The sequence below is a fragment of the Pan troglodytes genome, chromosome 12 (assembly GCF_028858775.2).
Source record: "Pan troglodytes isolate AG18354 chromosome 12, NHGRI_mPanTro3-v2.0_pri, whole genome shotgun sequence".
Taxonomy (NCBI): Eukaryota; Metazoa; Chordata; class Mammalia; order Primates; family Hominidae; genus Pan; species Pan troglodytes.
Window position 1 is genome coordinate 10,859,121 of NC_072410.2, and position 18,498 is coordinate 10,877,618.

The window sequence follows — 18,498 nt, forward strand, 5'->3', positions numbered from 1 at the left end:
CAAAAAAAAAAAAGAGAGAGAGAAAGAAACAGAAGAAACATTTGAAGCAACAGTGACTGAAAATTTCCCCAAATTAATGGTAGATAAAGCTATGGTCTGAATGTTTGTGTCTCCTCAAAAGTTATATTGAAACTTAATCCTCAATATGATAGTACTGAGGTGGGGCTTTTGGGAGTCAATCAGGTTATGAGGGCTCTATCCTCAGGACAGAGATTAGTGCACTTATGAAAGAAGCCCCAGGGAATTAGCTAGCCCCTGACACCATGTGAGGACAAAGCCAGAATGTGTCATATATGAGGAAGCAGGGCCTCACCAGACACTGCTAGTGCCTTGGTCTTGGACATCACAGCCCCTAGAACTGTGAGAAATAAATTTCTGTTGTTTATAAACTCTCCAGTTTATGATATTTTTGTTACAGCAGCCCAAATGAACTAAGGTAGACATAAAGGAACAGATCCAGGAAGCTCAAAAAACACCATATAGGATAAATAACAAAAATGCTACATCAAGGTATATCTTTTTTTTTTCCTAAGGTGGAGTTTCGCTCTTGTTGCCCAGGTTAGAGTGCAATGGTGCAATCTCAGCTCACTGCAGCCTCTGCCTCCTGAGTTCAAGCGATTATCCTGCCTCAGCCTCCCGAGTAGCTGGGATTACAGGCCCCCGCCACTAGGCCCAGCTAATTTTTTGTATTTTTAGTAGAGATGGGGTTTCACCATGTTGGCCAGGCTGGTCTCGAACTCCTGGCCTCAGGTGATCTGCCTGCCTTGGCCTCCCAAAGTGCTGGGATTACAGGCATGAGCCACTGGGCCTGCCTAAGTATATCTTATCTAGACACAGATCTCACTCCTTTCACAAAAATTAACTCAAAATGGATCATAGACCTAAATGTAACATGCAACACTACAGAATTCTTAGAAGATAACATAGGAGAAAACTCAGGTGACCTTGGATTTGGTGATGACTTTTTAGATATAACATCAAAAACATGACTCATAAAAGAAAAAATTGGTAAGTTGGACTTCACTAAAATTAAATTTTTCTGCTCACAAAGGACACTGTTAAGAGAATGAAAAGGTAAGCCATTAAATGGGAAAAAATCTTTGCAAAAAAATAGTTCTTTATATATGATATATAATAATATATATCATATATAATATTATATATATATATATTCTGAAAAAGGCAAAACCATAGAAACAGTAAGAAGTTCAGTGGTTGCCAGGAGTTAGGAGTTGGGGGTGGGGAGGGTGGATAAATGGTGGAGAACAGCTGATTTTTAGGGTAGTGAAACTATTATGTTTGATTCTGTAATGATGAACACATGTCATTATACATTTGTCAAAACCCGTAGACTATACAACACCAAGAATGAACTCTAATGTAATCCACAAAGGACTATTGTTAATAAAGTTTAAATAATGGCTCATCAATTATAACAAATGTACTATACTAATGCAAGATGTTAATAATAAGGGAAACGGGGGTGGAAGGGTTTGGGGTAAGAGGGCATATGGGAATTCTCTTCTGTTTGCTCACTTTTCTGATAAGCTGAAATTGCTGAAACAATAAAATGTATTATTAATAATTTTCAAAAATTCACTCGATGGGCTACATAGCAGAATGCAGATGACAATGATAGGAGTTTGTGAACTTGACGACAGATTAGAAATGGTAGACCTAAATCCTACCAAATCAATAATTACATTAAATGTAAATGGTCTAAATATACCAACTGTAATGCAGAGATTGTCAGACTACATTAAACAGACAAGACCCGAGTACATGCTATTTATAAGAAAATCACTTTCAATATAAAGACTTAATTGATTAAAAGAATGGGCTGGGCTTGGTGGATCACACCTGTAATCCCAGCACTTTGGGAGGCCGAGGCAGGCAGATCACGAGGTCAGGAGACCGAGATCATCCTGGCTACCACGGTGAAACCCCGTCGCTACTAAAAACACAAAAAATTAGCCAGGCATAATGGCACGCACCTGTAGTCCCAGCTACTTGGGAGGCTGAGGCAGGAGAATCACTTGAACCTCGGAGGTGGAGGTTGCACTGAGCTGAGATCGTGCCACTGCACTCCAGCCTGGGTGACAGAGTGAGACTTCATATCAAAAATATATAGAGAGAAAAATAAAATTAAAAGTGGTAAAATGCAAATACTAATCAAAGGAAATTAGGCTGGGTGTGGTGGCTTACACCTGTAATTCTAGCACTTTGGGAGGCCAAGGTAGGAAGATTTCTTGAGGCTAGGAGTTCCAGGCCAGCCTGGGCAACAGAATGAGATCCCTTCTCTACAAATGAAAAAAAAAGTTTAAATAGCCCAGCATGGTGGCATGCATGGTGTAATGTACCCTAGCTACTTGGGAGGCTGAGGTGGGAGGATCACTTGAGCTCAGTAGTTTGAGGTTACAGCAAGCTATGATCACACCACTGCACTCCAGCCTGGGCAACAGAATGAGACCCTGTATCTAAAAAAACAAGCAAAAGAAAAAGGAAATGAGAGTGTCTATATTAATATCAAAGTAGACTTCAAACAAAGATGATTACCATGAATAAAGAAGGATATTACATAATTATTAAAGGGTCAATTCAACAAGAAGACATAACAATCATAAATGTGTAAATATAATTCCATAGTAAAAGGAATCAGGAGGCTTGAGAGATGCTTATTTCAGGTCTGGGGTAAGGAATGTACAAAGTGAACCAGGACTAATGAAGTTATATTAAAACTCCAAAAGATGAAAAGAGTCATTTAAAAGACTAATGGAGTCATATGAAAAGGTCCCAGGAGCCAACAGAAAGGACTCCCCTTGGCCAAATCTGGAACATTTTGACAGTTTGAGCATCAATAAGAGTAATGAACCATAATTGACTAGAAGACATTTAAAGCATAAAAACTCTTGAGTCCATAATCATACTCAATAAAGATGAAAACAAACCATCTTATTCATCACTGATGGGGGTGGCTGTTATTCAAGTTCTTATTCTAAAACTTGGTGATTAAAGGTAAATAAAGAATAATGTATTCTTTCTCTGCAGTGGAACTAAGTTTTAGATAGAAAATAACCCCAGTGGATGAGGGAAAGTTCTTTAGAGGTAAGAATGACAGTTAATAAATGTAGAAAAAAGAAGATAATCACCATTTTGCAACTTCTAATTAAGTAACTGAAGTGAGAAAGAATCATTACTGCACGCTAAAACCATTAAGGGAAAGATGTCAAAGATCTCAGTGTTTCAACCCATAGAATACTTTCCAGTGGCAAGAAGATAAATGGATAGTTAACCCTATAATCTTAGAATCTCTAATAGTGGGTACACTAGATATTATGTGAAGAAAATGGCATCAGGCTGGGCGTGGTGGCTCATACCTGTAATCCCAGTACTTTGGGAGGCAGAGGTGGGTGGATCACCTAAGGTCAGGAGTTCGAGACCAGCCTGGCCAATATGGTGAAACCCCATCTCTACTAAAAATACAAAAATTTTCTGGGCGTGGTGGCGAGCACCTGTAATCCCAGCTACGTGGGAGGCTGAGGCAGGAGAATCACTTGAACCCAGGAGGCAGAGGTTGCAGTTAACCGAGATCGTGCCACTGCACTCCAGCCTGGGTGACAAGAGTGAAACTGCATAACAAAGAAAAGAAAAGAAAAGAAAAGAAAAGAAAGAAAGAAAGAAAGAAAGAAAGAAAGAAAGAAAGAAAGAAAGAAAGAAAATGGTATCAATGGTGAAGAATTGTTGTCCAACATGTTTAATGTAATTGTGTTCAAGCCTAAAATTCTGCTTTACTGGAAATAAAAGAGAATACAGTTAAAGGACACCATGAGGAAACAATCAGATAAATACAGAAAGTGAGAACATTGACCCAACTTCTATAAGTCAACTGGCTAGGTCTCTCCAATAAGTTCAAAGTCAAGAAAAAAAAAAGGGGGGGCCAGGTACTACACTTGATTTTTAAAAAGCTTAGAGACAAACAATGAAATGCAATCTATGCTCCTTAATTAGAACCCTATTTAAACAAACCAGCTCTCAAAGACATTTTTTGGGGTGAAAAAGGGAAAGGTGAATATAGTCTGGTTATTAGACAACATTTAGAAAGCACTGTTACTTGTGTTAGGTGTGAAAATTGTGTGATTATATTGTGAAAGAATTCATTCTTTAAAAAAGATGCATTCTAAAGTATTAGGGGTGAAAAGTTTAAAGTAATTTACTTCAAACTACAGTGAAAAAAATTTAAACACTGCAAAATATTAACTGCTAAATCTAGATGGTGGCTTTATAATATTCAAAGATGAGCATATTTCCTTTAAATTTCTATGTGCTTAAAATGTTTCATGTTAAGTAATATATGTATTACATTGGGATACATATAACTATGATTGACAGAAAATAACACTAAAAGTGCAAGATCACTGATTCTATCTAGGAAGTAGGATTATAGGGACTTCAATTTTCAAGTTAGCTTTTTTTTTTTTTGAGACGGAGTCTTGCTCTATCGCCCAGGCTAGAGTGCACTGGCGCAATCTCAGCTCCCTGCAAGCTCCGCCTCCCGGGTTCACACCATTCTCCTGCCTCAGCTGGGACTACAGGCACCACCACCATACCCAGCTAATTTTTTTTGTATTTTTAGTAGACACAGGGCTTCACTGTGTTAGCCAGGATGGTCTCGATCTCCTGACCTCGTGATCTGCCCGCCTCGGCCTCCCAAAGTGCTGGGATTACAGGGTGTGAGTCACCGCACCTGACCCAGTATTTGTCCTTTTTATGATTTGCTTCTTTCACTTAGTGTAACGTTCTCAAGGTTGATCCATTTTGCAGCATAAGTCAGAATTTCCTTCCTTTTTTTTTTTTTTTTTTGAGATGGAGTCTTGCTGTTGTTGCTCAGGCTGGACTGCAATGGCACGATCTTGGCTCACTGCAACCTCCAGCTTCTGGGTTCAAGTGATTCTCCTGCCTCAGCCTCCGGAGTAGCTGGGACTATAGGCGCCCGCCACCATGCCCAGCTAATTTTTGTATTTTCAGTAGAGATGGGGTTTTACCATGTTGGCCAGGCTGGTCTCGAACTCCTGACCTCAGGTGATCTGCCTGCCTTGGCCTCCCAAAGTGCTGGTGTTACAGGCATGAGCCACCACGCCCAGCCAGAATTTCCTTTTTAAGGGTGAATAGATAAATATTCCATTGTATGAATGTACCACATTTTATTTATCCATTTATCCATTTCTGGACATTTGGGTGGTTTCCACCTTTCATCTATTGTGAATAATGCTACTATGAATGTGCACATGCAAATATCTCTTCAAGACCTTGCTTTCACTTCTTTGGGATATAGATCCAGAAGTGGACTTGCTAGATCACATGGCAACTGTATCTTGAATTTTTTAAACAACTGCCTTACTGCTTTCCACAGGAGCTGCACCATTTTACATTCCCTCCAACAGTGCACAAGGGTTCCAATTTCTCCACATCCTTGCTAACATTATTTTCTGTTTTTTTTGATAGTAGCCATCTGAAAGGGTAGGAGGTATATCTCACCATGGTTTTGATTTGCATTTCCCTAATGATTAGTGATGTTGAGCATTTTTTCATATACTTATTGGCTATTCTTATTTAACAGCTGCAGAGTATTCCTGGTAGAAACCATAATTTACTTAAACAATGTCCTGGATAAATAAACTTTCTCAGTTCTTAAAAACAAAACTGCAATGACTCTCCTTGTACATTCGTCTGTTTTCAATTTTTTTTTTTTTTTTTTTTTTTTTTTGAGACGGAGTCTCACTCTGTCGCCCAGGCTGGAGTGCAGTGGCACGATCTCAGCTTAGGGGAGGAGACCACTCCTCATATTGTCTTATGCCCAATTTCTGCTTCCAAAGAAGAAAAGGTAAAAACTAAAAGGCAGAAATGAAATCCACAAGCAGACAGCCCAGCCCCACACCCTAGGCCTGGTAGTTAAAGATCGACCTCTGACCTAATCGGTTATGTTATCTATAGATTACAGACACTGTATAGAAAAGCACTGTGAAAATCCCTATCCTGTTTTGTTCCGGTCTAATTACTGGTGCATGCAGCCTCCACTCACGTACCCCCTGCTTGCTCAATTGATCACGACCCTGTCACGCGCACCCCCTTAAGAGTTGTGAGCCCTTAAAAAAGACAGGAATTGCTCACTCCGGGAGCTTGGCCCTTGAGAAAGGAGTCTTGCCTATGCCCCCGGCTGAATAAACCCCTTCCTTCTTTAACTCGGTGTCTGAGGAGTTTTGTCTGCGGCTGGTCCTGCTACATTTCTTGGTTCCCTGACCGGGAAGCGAGGTGATTGGCAGATGGTCAAGGCAGCTCCTTAGGCGGCTTGAGTCTGCCCTGTGGAACATCCCTGCGGGGGACTCAAACCAGCCCAAGCGACGTGGATCCTGAGAGCGCTCCTGGGTAGGCATTTGCCCCGGTGGGATGCCTCACCAGAGCAGTGTGTGGCAGACCCCCGTGGAGGATCAACGCAGTGGCTGAACACTGGGAAGGAACAGGCACTTGGAGTCTGGACATCTAAAACTTGTTAAGACTAGTCTTTGAAACTTGCCCACTCCTTTTGAGTGGAAGCGTGGCCTGATCATCCATGGCATGCCTTTATCGGCACTTTGGTTTTGGTTTTGACTTGGTTTGAATTGCTTGACAGGATTGGTCTTAGGAACTTGCCTACTCCATTTGAGTGGAAGCATGGCCTGATCACCCACAGTGTGCCCGTACCGGCACTTTGGTTTTTGTTATTGACTTGATTTGGATTGCTTGATACTTTGGTTTTGGTTTTGACCTGGCTTGGATTTCTGGATACTCTGATTTTAGTTTTGATTTTGGTTTGGTGCAAACTGCAAAAGTGTGTGTGTGCCCTTTTTACCCGTTCTTTGTTTTATGGTGTGTGCGTGGTGTAAGCATGGTGTTTTGTCTCGAAGAAGCATAGGTCAGGCACCAATAAGCCCACCCTACTAGGAACTAAGTTGAAAATTTTCCAAAAAGAATTTAAAAGAGACTATGGAGTACTGTGACACCAGGAAAACTTAAAACTTTGTGTAAGATAGACTGGCCAGCATTAGAGGTGGGTTGGCCATTAGAAGGAAGCCTGGACAAGTAAGTCCCTTTTTTCAAAGGTATGGCACAAGACAACCTGTAAGCCTGGGAACCCAGAGCAGCTCCTGTACATAGACACTTGGTTACAGCTGGTTTTAGACCCCCCGCCCCCAACACACAGTGGTTGAAAGAACATCAGCATAAGCAGCTGGCAAGACCAGCAGAGAGAGATAAAGGAAAGAGACAGAGAGGAAAAGAGGCAAAGAGAAAGAGGAAGAGACAGAGAGGAAGAGACAGACAAAGAGGAAGTCAAGGAGAGAGAGAGAGAGAAAGAAAGAGAGAGGCAGAGAGAGAGAGAGAAAAAGAGACCGCATCAAAAAGAAAGTCAAAGAGAGAGAGACAGTCAGAGAGAGAAAAAAAGAAAGAGAGATATACAAGCAGTTAAAAAAAAAAAGGTGTACCCTATCCCTTTAAAAGCCAAGGTAAATTTAAAACCTATAATTGATAATTGAAGGTATTCTCTGTAACCCTATAACACTCCAATACCACTTTGTTGTCAGTGTAAACAAGGGCGTATCCCAAAAGCACTGAGGCCTTCCTATCAAAAATCCTTAACCCAGTAACCCGCGGATGGCCCAAATGCATTCAATCTGTAGCGGCAACTGCGTTGCTAACAACAACAAAAAAGTAAAAAAAATAACTTTTAGAGGAAAGGTCATTGAGAGCACACCTCACCAGTTCCAAAGTATCCTAAGGAAAAAAAAAAAGGAAAAAAAAGGCGCGGCAGAATTTATATAAAAAGAGTATTATATGGTAAATTCTTGTCCTGAAATAAATTAATTGGTTGTTTAAAGAAAGAAATATTTGTAATAAGTCAGAAAGTTAAGCCATGTTGAAGAATTGTCTGCGAAAGTCATGAAAGAGAAAAATGTTATAAAAAAGAATTTATGTAAAAAATGTTGTATAATTTAAAAGTAACTAGGCCTCCTGAATGTAAAACTATTTTTAAAAAAAAACAGTTTATGTGCAAGGTGTATAAGAAAAGTATACTATACCTTTGGTAAAAGGATTATAAGGGGGCATAAGAATGTACATTCTTACCTATATTAAAAAGTTAAAAAAAAAAACTATTGTTTTGAAAGTTTAAGCAAGTTTTAAAATGTTAATTGTAAAGAAAATTATGTGTGTAAACATATTAGCTACAGTTAAAGAAGTATCATCGAGTTTTTCTGTGAACTGGACATTAAAGTAAAAGCATAATAAGTTTTTCTTAAAGCACCAACCTGCTCTTTAGCAAAAGTTATAAAAGGTTAAAAAGAGTCTATAAAATCTTACTTTATGGTCAAACATTAAAAATTAGATAAATATGTCTACAAGCTTTTATTAAAATTACATTTAATATTAATAACACACTAATATAAAGATAAAATTTAGCTGATCTGATATAAAAATCATACAAGAGGCATTGTTAAATGTAAAATGGTATTTGGCTTCTTTGGTTTAAAAACTAATAAAAATAGGTGCTAAAGGAAATTTCTCAGTAAAAAGGCACTAAGGACTATAAAGTCCACTGCCAAAGTCCCCACATTTGAAACAAAAGGTCAATTTCTTAAAAATTATATACTTGGTTTATCTTCCACTTTCCTTTCTCTCAAAAACTAAAAGTCTTTTAGCACATGTACCACCCCTAGAATTTCTGGTAAACCAGCACCAGCCTGAAGATCATGTTCTCATCAAAAGGTGGAAAGAAGAAAAACTTCAGCCAGCCTGGGAAGGACCCTACCTTGTGCTGCTAACCACCAAGACTGCTATTCATACAGCAAAAAAAGAAAAAAAAAAAAAAAAAAGGATGGCCTCATCATCACACCCGAGTCAAGAAAGCACCACCCCCTCCAGAGTTGTGGGCCATAGTCCCAGGGGAAAACCCTAACAAACTAAAGCTAAGAAAAATTTAACTCTTTTTATCTATTCTATTACTCTTTCTTCTTTCCTCATTCTATTGCTGACCATCCAGTTATTAACAATCAAGTCAATTTCACCTCAAACTATTGCATTTAATGCTTGCCTTGTTATACCCTGTGGGGACTTGCCAAGTCAAAGACAGCTTTCTACTTCAGAAAAGTACTTCTGTCCCGCCTGACTCTCCTCAGACTGGGCATTAGTAAACTAGGACCATTTAATCCAGGGAGATGTCTATAAAGACCCCAGGGTCAACCAGGAGTCTTGCCCCCCCATGTAGACCTTTCATGCCATAGTTGGTCCAACGTTCTGTGGACCAGTAAAGAGCAAGGATGGACTGCTCCAACAGGTTTTTGTAATTTCCTAAAACCATACATTCATTTTACTAGAGGATCACAGAAGTTAAAGACTTAAAACAAACTTTAGTAATTAAGACAAGAAACCAAGATGCAAATGCCTGGTTAAAAGGGGTCAAATATTCCACCTGCATGTTAAACAAAAATAATTGTTATGCTTGTGCACATGGCAGGCCAGAGGCCCAGATTGTCCCCTTTCCACTAAAGTGGTCGTCCAGTTGACCAGGTGTAGGCTGCATGGTAGCCCTTCTCCAGGATTCTACAGCCTGAAGTAATAAGTCATGCCAAGCTCTCTCTGCTATATCCCAAAGTCCAGCACCCTGTGGGTCAGCCCTTGAAGGCCATCCAGCCTCCGTCTCCCAACACTGAGTTCACTTTGTGTCTCTCATGACAAGTAGGAAACTTAGTGTTCCTTGGAGACCTGAAAGGATGCAGTGAGCTTAAGAATTTTCAAGAGCTTATCAATCACTCAGCCCTTGTTCACCCCCGAGCGGATGTGTGGTAGTATTGTGGTGGACCTTTAGTAGGCACTCTGCCGAATAACTGGAGTGGCACTTGTATTTTAGTCCAGTTGACTATCCCTTTCACCCTGGCATTTCATCAACCAGAAGGAAAAAAAAATAAGACATCATAAAGGGAGAGAAGTCCCTTATAGGTCTTTCGACTCTCATGTCTATTTAGACGCAATTGGAGTCCTATGAGGAATACCAGATCAATTTAAAGCTTGAAACCAAATAGCTGCAGGATTTGAGTCAATATTTTGGTAGGTGACAGTCAATAAAAATGTAGATTAGATAAACTACATCTATTACAACCAACAGCAATGAGCTTTTCATGAGTTAAAAGAAAAACTCATGTCGGCCCCAGCCCAGGGGCTACCTGACCTGACAAAACCCTTTACACCCTATGTGTCAGAAAGAGAAAAAATGGCAGTTAGAGTTTTAACCCAGACTGTGGGGCCCTGGCCAAGGCCAGTGGCCTATCTCTCAAAACAACTAGACAGGGTTTCCAAAGGCTGGCCCCCAGGTCTAAGGGCCCTAGCAGAAATGGCCCTGTTAGCACAAGAAGCAGATAAACTAACCCTTAGGCAAAACCTGAATATAAAGGCCCCCATGCTGTGGTAACTTTAATGACTACCAAAGGACATCATTAGTTAACAAATGCTAGATTAACCTATGTGAAAATTCCCACATAACCACTGAAATTTGCAACACCCTAAACCCCACCACCTTTCTCCCGGTATCAGAGAGCCCAGTTGAACATAACTGTATAGACGTGTTAGACTCAGTTTATTCTAGCAGGCCCAACCTCCGAGACCATCCTTAAACATCAGTAGACTGTGAACGGTACGTGGACAGGAGCAGCTTCACCAACCGCTGCAAAGTGACTCTGAAGAAGACGACAAGCCCTGCTCCAGTCACACCCGGAAGCTGACTGGTCCACGCATGGCCAAAGCATGAGAAAACTCATCGCGGGACTCATTTTCCTTAAAATTTAGACTTTTACAGTAAGGACTTCAACTGACCTTCCTCAGACTGAGGACTGTTCCCAGTGTATACATCAAGTCACTGAGGTAGGACAAAAAGTTGCTACGGTCCTATTATTTTGTGGTTATTATAAGTGTGCTGGAACTCTAAAAAGAACTTGTTTGTATAATGTTATTCTGTACAAGGTTTGTAGCCCAGGAAATGACCAACCAGTTGTGTGTTATGACCCATCTGAGCCTCCCATGACCACAATTTTTAAAATAAGATTAAGGACTGAGGACTGGTGGGGGCTCAGAAACGATACGAATAAAGTGTTAGCTAAAACAGAAGAAAAAGGGGTGCCCAAACAAGTCACCTTAAAAGTTAATGTCTGTGCTGTCATTAATAGTAATAAGTTAGGAATGAGGTGTGGTTGTCTTAATTAGAAAAGAGGCTATATGGCAGAAAATAAGTACATCTGTCATAAATTAGGACTGTGTGGAAATAAATATAAATACTGGTCTTGTGTCATTTAGGCCACTTAGAAAAAAAAATGAAAAAGATCCAGTCCACCTTCAGAAAGGAAAAAATGGCCCTTCCTGTACTAAGGGACAATGTAACCCCTTAGAGCTAGTAATAACCAATCCCCTTGATCCTCGCAGGAAAAAAGAGGAGAGTGTGACCTTAAGAATCGACGGGGCGGGACTGGATCCTCAAGTAAACATCTTAGTTTGAGGAGAAGTTTATAAATGCTCTCCTAAGCCAGTGTTTTAAACTTTCTATGATGAACTAAATGTGCCAGTACCAGAAATTCCAGGAAAAACAAGAAATTTGTTTTTGCAATTAGCCGAGCATGTAACCCAGTCTCTCAATGTCACTTCATGTTATGTATGTGGAGAAACTGTAATAGGAGATCAATGGCCATAGGAAGCCCAAGAATTAGTACCTACAGACCAAGTTCCTGATGAATTCCCAGCTCAAAAGAATCACCCTGATAATTTCTAGGTCCTAAAAGCTTCAATTATTGGACAATATTGCATAGCTAGAGAAGGAAGAGAATTCACTCACCCCGTAGGATGACTTAGTTGTCTGAGACAGAAAGTGTATAATGGTACCACAAAAACAGTCACTTGGTGGAGTTCAAATCACACAGAGAGAAATCCATTTAGTAAATTCCCAAAGTTGCAAACTGTGTGGACCCACCCGGAGTCCCACTGGGACTGGACAGCCCCCACTAGATTGTACTGGATATGTAGGCATAGAGCTTACGCCAAATTACCCGACCAGCAGGCAGGTAGTTGTGTTACTGGCACTATTAAACCATCTTTCTTCCTACTGCCCATAAAAACAGGCGAAATCCTAGGCTTCCCTGTCTATGCTTTCCACGAAAAGAGAAGCATAGCTATAAGAAATTGAAAACATGATAAATGGCCCCCTAAGAGAATAATGCAATATTATAGGCCTGCTACTTAGGCACAAGACGGCTCGTGAGGATACCAGACCAGATGGTGGTGGTGGTGATGGTGGTAGTGTTGGTGATGGTGGTGGTAATGGTGGTGGTGATGGTGGTGGTGGTGATGGTGGTGTTGGTGATGGTGGTGGTGGTGGTGATGGTGGTGTTGGTGATGGTGGTGGTGGTGGTGATGGTGGTGGTGGTGGTGATGGTGGTAGTGTTGGTGACGGTGGTGGTAATGGTGGTGGTGGTGGTGATGGTGGTAGTGTTGGTGATGGTGGTGGTAATGGTGATGGTGATGGTGGTGATGGTGGTGGTGGTGATGCTGGCAGTGGTGGTGGTGATGGTGGTAATGGTGGTGGTGATGGTGGTGGTGGTGGTGATGGTGATGGTGGTGATGGTAGTATTGGTGGTGGTGGTGGTGATGGTGTTGCTGATGGTGGTGATGGTGTTGCTGGTGGTGGTGGTGGTGGTGGTGATGGTGGTGGTGGTGATGGTGGTGGTGTGATGGTGGTGCTGATGGTGATGGTGGTGGTGATGGTGGTGATGGTGGCACTGGTGATGGTGATGGTGATGGTGGCAGTGGTGGTGGTGGTGATGGTGGTGGTGATGGTGGCGGTGGTGATGGTGGTGATGGTGGTGATGGTGTGATGGTGGTGGTGATGGTGATGGTGATGTTGGTGGTGGTGGTGGTGGTGGTAGTCTGGAGTGCAGGAGCAGGAGGTGGTAGTGGCCTGAGTCTGGTGACTGGCAGCCAGGGGTCTTGAGGACCCTGGACAGGTGGTCATCCAGAATCGTCTGCCTGTCTTCCTCGTGGCTGCCAGGGGACAGGGAGGGCGAGGGAGTGCTGGGTGGGCACCCCCTCCCGCTAGCTTGGACCCTTCCTTCTCTTTATCCTGCAGGGGAAGGCAGCTCAAATACACATTTTAGTATTCAACAAAAACTGCAGAGGACCCTTACATAGACGTCTGGAGTTCTGTGCCTGCCAGCGCTCTCCTCGGCAGTGCTCCCACGCAGCTGCCCTTGCCTCCTCTCATCTCCACCTCTGCTCCATTTGGCAAGATTGCTGCGCAGCTGCCCTCTGCCCGGGATGCCCTGCTCTGTGGTCAAGAATGGAACTACAGGGAAAAAGCTGGGGCGATTGCAGAGCTTACCTGATTAGTTTTCTTTTTTTAATAGATCCATATCTTTCATGGCCTATTATCCAATGCCTAACAGTAACGTCGTTTATTTCCTCCAGCTTTCTAGTTGTTTGAGGGAAGAGGAGGAATCCAATGCCTGTTACTGTATCTCACCCAGAAGCAGCAGTCCTGGTCAGTGGTTTTAACAGGTGGATACAGACCTGTGTATAGGTAAAGTTAGTGCAGTGCAGAGACGGAACAGAAAGGGGATGCCTGGAAAAGCAAATTCTTAGGCGAAGGAGGTGCTAAATCGATTCGAAAATGGGCGGTGGTGTCTGGCACGGTGGCTCACGCCTGTAATCCCAGCACTTTGGGAGGCCGAGGTGGGCGGATCCCTGAGCCCAGGAGTTAGAGACTAACCTGGGCAACTGGCAAAACCCTGTCTCTACAAAATACAAAAATTAGCCAGGTGTTGGTGGCTTGCACCTGTAGTCCCAGTTACTCGAGAGGCTGAGGCAGGAGAATCGCTTGAGCCCAGGAGGTGGAGTTTGCAGTGAGTCGAGATTACGCCACTGCACTCCAGCCTGAGCAACCGAGATCCGGTTTCAAAAAAAAAAGTCGGGGTGAGGGGGAGGTAGGACAGACACCTCTTTCTCTGAAATAAAGAGAAGAAAGGTAAAAACTGGTTAAAAATTGTAAAAAACCTAGATAAGTCTGAAGATTAGAAAAGAACAAGAGGACTGGGCAGGCAGTTCTTCCTCACCCTCTCCGTCCTGGTCGTTTTAAGGGTTAGATAAAATAGCACTCAAACTGTAATACCCAGAAAAGTTGTGTTAGTATATTAAGGAGAAGGAAAACATTTTTCTTCTGTAGCATTATTATGAGACTTAGCAGCCTCCTGAGATGGTTTACACTTAATTCACATAATGAGTATTAGGGTGTTTCTCTTGACTTCCTGCATATAACTCTGAACTGAACTGGTACTTTTTTACTAACTATCTGAACCCAAAAAGCAACTAGCACCAATTCTAAAACCAGACTAAACCCTGGTACATCTGGTATCAGGTACACCTGGTACAGCTGGTATATCAGTACAACACACACATGCACGTTTAAACAACAAATGCATACATAGACCAGACAAATACATATTTACAATTTTGATTTTGGAAGGATAAATTTTATCTTTCAAACTAAGGATATTTGACTGAGGAGATAAACAAATCCCATAGATAGGAACTTGATATAATGTTAGTAACTTAAAATTTCCAAACTAGTCTTACAGCAATTATGAAAGTGAATATAATCCTTGGTGAGGTCACCCCACTGCTAGCTGGGCCAGTGATGTCAGTTTCAGTTGTTTTCTATACTCAGTTTATCACATAAAATCCCAGTTCAGCCTGCACATCTGTTTTTCCTCTGGGACTCATTTTAATTTCCTACCTAAGTTATCGTCCAGCTATGCTTGCTCAGCCTCACCCATGCCACCCTCTCTGCCTTTCTACTTGTATGGAAGCCCTCTTGAGCAATGCATTACAAAATTTTCAGTGTCTGCCTTTTTGGAAGTGGATGCCAGTAACTAAATTGCCAACACTGCCTCTTCAGACATTGAGTGAGATATTTTGTTAGTAAACCCTGGACTCTGTGTAAGAATTGCACACCCTTTGGGACATCAGGAAGACTCTCTGGGCCAGTGTTTAATGGAAATAGCAGCTAAGGCCTCAGAGAAAACACTTAGCTTCTGTTGCCCAGTCTGTTGTAGTGAGCTCTGGAGCACCTCACACTCCAGCTGCTTGGCAGGAAGTAGACTAGTCTTCAGTAAGTGTGTATTGGGTTGCTGCTACAATAGTAGCTCACAAAACTCAGAAGTGGAAAGAATATGCCCAATTTGCTCTATAACATGTCTGGCCTTCCTCCTTAGCTCATACCCACTGATTAGCAAGACAAAAACATTAAACCCCAAACTGGTTTAAGAGCTTAGTATGATCTACTCCATCCCTAAGATGGCATCTGGGTATGAGGGAGAAGACAGGAGTGGTTTTCATGCCTTTATGGCATTGGGGTAGGGTAGGCTTTGTGCTGGTCCTGGGGTGACTACTGGTTGATAATCACTGTACTAGTCACTAATCACAACAGCTGCTGGCCTCTCATGCTGTGTCTACACCTGGGGAAACGGTGATTTTTTCTTTTCTTTTTGCTTGGAGAGTGCTTTCAGGGAGCACCAACCAGCTTCCCTCATTGTCTCTGCTTCTCCTCAGCTCTTAATGGCTGAAGACCCTTGGGGAACCGCTCCCTTGTGTAGTCACCTCATCCTATCACAAAGGGCACCCACACTACACAGGAACTGAGAGTGCCCCAGGAGAATCAGGATACCCTGAGCAAACACTCTTGCCTAAGCTTGGCTGCCCTACATTAGCCATGGCACCCTTGCACGAAGTCTCCTCCCAGAATCTCAGACACTTCCCAGCACCTACAAAGAAACAATTCTGGATGTACATCTGGTCAACCCACTCTAACCCTTTTCTCTTCTTCTTTTTCTTGGAATTGTCCAAGGACAGACAGAAAAAGACTTTCTTCCCTGGCTCCATCCTCCACCTCATTCCTCAGTAGTTTAGCCCTCCTTTTAGTAAAACTCTAGTTATTGGTATGTTGAAAGGAGTATAAAGGAATTTAGACAATCATTTCAAGTTTCAAGCCAGGCTAGGATAAGTCTGGTTTTCGAGTGTCAAAGCTGAATATTTTGTTCATTTGCTTTGCATTCCTTGTAACAAACCGTAATAGTCTCTTATCTTCACCTCACTGTCCCAGGTGGATGATTGTCACAAGACAATGAGGCAATCTTTGGCAAGCTCAAAAAAAAAGTGAAAATCCATTAATAATTTAAAAAATATTTTTAAAACTGTTTCTTTTTTTTTTTCTTTTTTTCTTTTTGAGACAGAGTCTCGCTCTGTCGCCCAGGCTGGAGTGCAGTGACGTGATCTCTGCTCACTGCAACCTCCACCTCCTGGGTTCACGCCATTCTCCTGCCTCAGCCTCCCAAGTAGCTGGGACTACAGGCACCCGCCACCATGCCCAGCTAATTTTTTGTATTTTTTAGTGGAGACGGGGTTTCACCACGTTAGCCAGGATGTTCTCAATCTCCTGACCTCGTGATCCACCCGCCTCGGCCTCCCAAAGTGCTGGGATTACAGGCGTGAGCCACCGCGCCCAGCCTTAAAAACTGTTTCTGATGCTACTTAGGGGTAGGAGGTGGATATCAGGAATGGAGAGAGGCTTGGCTCACTTTTGGAAAAAAGTGCTTCCATGGATAATCAGAGACACTTTGAGGCTACTCCAGAGACCTGCTGTATTGCATGCTTGTAAGATCAGTGGAGACATTTGCAATCTTTGGTTGTGGCTAATGTGTTCCATATTGGAATTTTGCTTTGCTTTGTAGGAATGTTTTAGGTGTTTTTGCTTTCTCGGAAGCCATTAATATGACAACATTGCCCATGTGTCATTACTCCAACTTCAGCAGCTGATTGATTTATTGTCTTGGAAACCCCTGAGGGAAAAAAAACAATCAGCATTCTTTCTTACTCATTAAGTACTTAATGTACAGTAGAAAATAATTGCCAGTATGTTAACCTTTCCAAAGCTTTTTCTAAATTGAAATTAATTTCTTCAGTCAATAAATATTTATTGAGCACTTTATTGATGGGGTTTCTAATAACTTATTGTAGTAAAAAAAAAAGTGACTTGCATGTATATCTCATGGTGAATGTTTAATGAATATGTACTTCTGATCTATATTTATTTAACTCCATCTGGTCCCCTACTTTAGCTTAAATAAAATTGTAACCACTGGCATAAACTTGAGCTCTTTATCATTTCTAAACCTTCGGTTATCACATAAAGAGAGAGATTTGAGATCATCTAGCCCGAAGTCCCTTTCAAGGCTTAAAAAAGAAAAGACCTTTATGATTTTAATTATTCCCTAGATAAAATTAAACTATTCTTTGGCTGTAAATACCATGTCTTGAGTGGACATGAAGTTTTGCTGTATATGGAGGGGTCAAACCCCAGTCTTTGGATGGCAAAAGTGAATCTGTTAAATCATCCAAGAGTGATCCCAACTGGCCCTTTATGGAAGACGTGGAAGGAGTGAGGGTGATAGATCCTATTTTCAAGTATTGAGCTGCCAATCACTACAACAAAATGCAGAATGTGCTTCTAAAGCCCCAGGAAAGAACCTGGAGAGACCACTGAAAATGGTCAACCTTAGTTCTCATTTTGTAAAACCTGAGAACACCATTACTTGAGAAGTTATTGTTGAATTAGCAAAGTCAAATTAATTTTGCGCTAATGATAAATATAAACACCTGCGAAAAGCCACTTGCAGACAATGGAATGAGGTTTTGAGAGTTGCAACTAAAGTTGGAAATCGCTATTCTAAGAGTCTGTGCTGTTTTCTGAGTATTGAAAAGCAGCCATGTTGTTGTAGTTAACAACACTGGTTTGGACCCAGGCAGGTGTGTTTAAATCCCAGCTTTGTCACACACATCAGTTATGATCTTAGGCGAGCTATGTATCCTCACGATGCTGTTTGCCCATCTTTAAAATGGGAACCAGGGCTCACCTTACTGGACTGTCCTGGATACTAGCTATGGATTTGATAAGATGATGCACATAAGCCCTCGAGCACACCATCACCCAATTCGCATATATTGAGGCTTTACCGTAATTATCATAAATACTTTGGGGCTCAAAAATGCTGGGTAGACTAATGTGCCACTGTGGAAAACGAAGTCAAAGGGGTGAAACCAACACCAATGTGAGGATGGCAGAGATGGGCATTGTTTGATTTGAAAAAAATTATGTAACCCTACATCCACCATACTTTTTTTGGTCCCTTTAGTTACTAAAATGTATCCTTGTGTGCTTGATCATTTGATATCCACCACAAAGCAACGTGACTTCATTCACTTTGCAGTAAGCGATATTCAAAAAGCAATCCATCTTATTACTCATCTCTGTATCTCAACACCTAATAGCATATGCTAAGTGCTCGATCTTTCTTAAATGAATGAATGAATAAATCTGCATTT